We start from the raw sequence: 4,744 nt of genomic DNA, 5'->3' as shown, positions 1-4,744 counted from the left end.
CCAACTTCTTCATCTTCACTGTCAGTATCATCCCAGCTTCTTCCCTTTGCCAGGTACGCTCTTTCAGATTTACTCTTCTGATTAGAATCATAAGAGTTCTTCCTAGCTTGTTTTAGCTTCCTGCATTCTGTGGCAAAGTGTCCCAACTCATTACAGTTGAAGCATCGAATGGTGCTTCGATCAACCATCCCTGTTTTATACCCACCACTGCTGGTGTTAGAGGATGAAGATCCACCTTTCAGGAATCTGTTGTAGTTGGACTTGTACTTGAACTTGGGATTCCTTTTAAATCTGACATTTGAGAATCTCTTGACAATCAGGGCCATTGACTCATCCTCCAATTGCTCCGGTTCTTCCAAGGAATAATAATCATCTCCTGATTGATTTGTAGTAGGAGAATCAAATTCTGCTACTATCACATTATCTTCAACCTTGGAAGACTGTACCATTCTTTCTGACTGTTGAGATTGTTGTTGATATTGTGGTTGTTGTTGTTGTTCATCAGCTACTAGAGCAGTAGACGTGCTGACCACTCTTCCTTTCCCGTAAACTTCCTTCTGCTGAATCTGCTCCAACTCATAAGTCTTTAACACACCATAGAGCCTTTCCAAAGAAATCTCACTCAGATCTCTTGCTTCTCTTATGGCAGTGATTCTATGTTCGAGATGAGTTGGCAGTGTTAAAAGGAACTTTTTGTTGACCTCCCTGATGGAATAGTATTTACCATTAATGTTCAGGTTGTTGATCAATGCATTGTACCTCTCAAACACTTCAGTGATTCCTTCTCCTGGATTGGATTTAAAGTATTCATACTCAGAGGTTAGGATTTCTAGTTTGTTCTCCCTAACTTCCTCTGTGCCTTCATTAATAATCTCAATAGTTTCCCAGATATGTTTGGAATCTTTACAATTCATCACATGTCTATTCATCAGGGGATTAAGGGAATCTACTAAGATTAATTGAAGGCTAGCATCCAGGGAAGCTTCTTCTATTTCAGCAGGAGAGAAGTCCTCAGGATCCTTCACATAAGTTCTCGCTTTGGTGATCACCACATCATTTTCTATTACCTCTGGTTCCATAACCATAGGAATTTTTGGACCCTTCTTCAACACTTGCAAATATTTGGGATTAGCAACCTGTAAAAACAGTAGCATCTTCTTCTTCTTCCACATAACATAATTTTCTTTATCGAAAAGTGGAATTTTAACGGTTCCAACTTTTTGTGTAGTCATTATGAATTTTTTGAGTGAATAAAAAATTCAAGAAGTGAAAGAAACACAAAAGTCTAGGATCTAGATTTGTACGTTAATCAGAAGGCTCTGATACCAATTGTTAGGTCCCAATTTGTTTGTAGAAGGGGGGGTTGAATGCAAACAATACCGTTTAGTCGAATAAAATGCGGAATAAAATTGTGAAACAAAATTCAAGTTAAATAAAACTTTTATTAAACTTGAAAGGTGTTACAACTACGGTATCGGTTACAAGGGATTAATCTCAAATCAATTATTACAAATCTAGAATAAATTCGACATGAACTTTTTCTATTTTTGTAATTAAAAGATCAAATGCTAAATGCGATTTGAGATTAAGTTCTAGGGATTTTAATCCGCTAGATTGATACACAAGAACAAGATAAGTATTTCTAGTTGATTGGATTTAACTTTACAATCTAGAAATTGATCTTGAAGTTGCAGATGAGATGAAATATTTTTCTGCTCCTTTTTCTTTTGTTCTTGAGTTTGTGTTCTGTTTTTATTTGATAGTGAGATAATAGACTTCTGCTCCTTTTTATCAAACAGCCGAATGTAAACATGTATTGGCATGACAATCTCTTTGGCCAGCAAGACTTTCGGTATGACAAAATTTACAACTAGCAAGACAATTAAAATGAGCTAGCAAGACTTTCGGTATGACTATTGATTGTCATACCGATTGTCATATTAGTTCAAATAAATTGTCTTGCTGAATTAATAACAGATTTTAATCTAAACAGAAATTCTAATAAGACAATTAAATGTTTTGGCATGACTTTCGGTATGACTATCAATTGTCATACCGATTGTCATACTAGTTCAAATGAATTGTCTTGCTGAATTTAAGCAGATTTTAAACCAATTAAAATCTTGTAAATCCTTAATATTAATTCTAAATTAATTAATCAATTTAATTCAATTAATCAATAAATTAATCTTTATAGATATAATTTATTTTCTTAATTAAATTATATGACTTAATTAATTAATAGAGAATTAATACTAACCCTGAGCAGCATCCATTCTTCTGACAATCTTCTGAAAGTCACTGAGACTTATGAATCAATTCCGCCACTTCAATGCTGACACTCGATGTACTGTCTGGTTCATGAGTGACTAACTTCCGTGACGTTTCTTCATGTCTTGACTTTGATATTCTGATTGAATCCTTGTAATAAATGATACCCTGACGAGATCTCTGTCACTTGATTAAATCCACGATCTTGATTTATATCACTGAGGCATGATCAAATTCTTGAACTTCTTCCAGTGAATCTTCAAGTCTGCAGATGAACAATGTTTCTTTATTCTTTGACAGATGTTACTTTGTGAGATCTCTCTGATGATAGATCCACTATTTACTTATTACATTCTTATTTGAGTTGAGTTAAATACTCGAATAAACGAGTAGGCTATGACATATGCCTTTCAACCAGCCAACCTGTCAAGTATCTGATCAATAAATGGAAGATGGAAGTGATCCTTCCTCGTGGCTTTGTTCAACTTTCGGTAATCCATGCATACTCTCCATCATGTAACTGTTCGAGTGGGGATGAGCTCATTCTTCTCATTTGCTACCACAGTGATACCTCCCTTCTTAGGCACACATTGTACGGGGCTCACCCAAGAACTGTCAGAAATAGGATAAATGATGCCTGCATCCAGCCATTTCAGAATTTCTTTCTTCACCACCTCCTTCATGATAGGATTAAGTCTGCGCTGCTGCTCAACAGTTGGCTTACTACCCTCCTCTAGCAGAATCTTATGCATACAATATGAAGGGCTGATCCCTTTGATGTCTGCTATGGTCCATCCAATAGCCGATTTGAATTCTCTCAAAATCCTTAAGAGCTTATCTTCCTCACTACCTGAAAGGTCAGATGCAATAATAACAGGTAAAATAGATGCATCACCTAAAAAAGCATACCTCAAGTGTTCAGGTAATGGCTTGAGCTCCAAGGTAGGTGTTTCCTCAATTGATGGTTTGAGCTTTCCTTCAGCATTCTTGAGGTTAGAAGTACCAAGAGATTCAAACGGCATGTCCAGCTTTCGCCTCCAGGGAGAAGCATTCAAATATTATAATTGCTCGTTGCCATCTTCATCATCACTGTCAAAATCCCCCACTAAGGCCTTTTCTAATGCATCAGACATTAGCATATGATCGAGTTCTGAAGTAACCGCAGAATCAATCACATCCACTTTTAAGCACTCCTCATCTTCTATAGGGAATTTCATTGCTTTGAATACATTGAAGGTCACATCCTGATCCTGCACCCGCATAGTAAGTTCACATTTCTGCACATCTATCAAGGTACGACCAGTAGCCAAGAAAGGTCTTCCCAAGATTATGGGAATCTTCTTATCTTCCTCGAAATCCAGAATAACAAAGTCTGCAGGAAAGAAGAGCTTATCCCCTTTGACTAGCACATCGTCCACTATGCCCCTTGGGTAAGTAATAGAACGATCAGCCAATTGTAGAGACATGTAGGTGGGTTTTGGATCAGGCAAATCCAACTTTTTAAAGATCGACAACGGCATCAGATTGATGCTTGATCCCAAATCACAAAGGCACTTGTCAAACGACAACTTGCCAATGGTGCAAGGAATGGTGAAGTTACCTGGATCTTTAAGCTTTGGAGGTAACTTTTGCTGCAGAACAGCGCTGCATTCTTTCATTAGAGCAACGGTCTCAAGGTCATCCAGTTTCACCTTCCTTCAAAGAATACTCTTCATAAACTTCGCATAACTAGGCATTTGCTCCAGAGCCTCAGCGAAAAGTATATTGATGTGAAGTTTCTTGAACACCTCCAGAAACTTACCGAACTGCTTATCCAGTTTTTTTTTGCTGCAATCTCTTAGGGAAAGGTGGTGGAGGATAGAGCCGTTTCTCCCCTGTATTACTCTTAGGCAGAGTGTGTTCAACAGTAGTCTTCCTTGGTTCCACCGCTTTCTCCTTTTGCTTAGCTTCTTCATCTCTAACTTCAGCTTCTCCTTCTTTTGCCTTTTCAGCATCAGCAACTTTCCTAGACCTTAAGGTAATAGCCTTGACTTGCTCTTTAGCTTCCTTCCTACCTGGCACTTCCGTGTCACTGGGAAGTGTTCCAGGTTGACGATTGAGCACTGCATTGGCTATTTGACCGATTTGATTTTCCAAGGTCTTGATAGAAAATGCCTGACTCTTGCATAACAGCTTAAGTTCCTCAAAATCAGCACTAGTAGGTGCAGCTGCACTTCCCTGTTGAGGATATGATTGCCTTTGAGCATACTGTTGTGGTTGCTGGAATCCAGGTGGATTGAACTGTTTACTCACACCTTGCTGATATGGTGGCTGAATAGCATTCTGATTATTACCCCAGCTGAAATTTGGATGATTTCTATTGTTAGGATGATAAGTAGCTGGCACAGGCTGCTGTTGTCGCTGATAATTATTCACATACTGAACAGATTCGTTGACGAGAGAATACTGATCCGTAGCATGAGAACCTGCACAA

This window comes from Apium graveolens, chromosome 11 (assembly GCF_009905375.1).
Source record: "Apium graveolens cultivar Ventura chromosome 11, ASM990537v1, whole genome shotgun sequence".
NCBI classification, from domain to species: Eukaryota; Viridiplantae; Streptophyta; class Magnoliopsida; order Apiales; family Apiaceae; genus Apium; species Apium graveolens.
The sequence above is the reverse complement of the archived record's forward strand: the minus strand, read 5'-3'. Positions refer to the sequence as shown.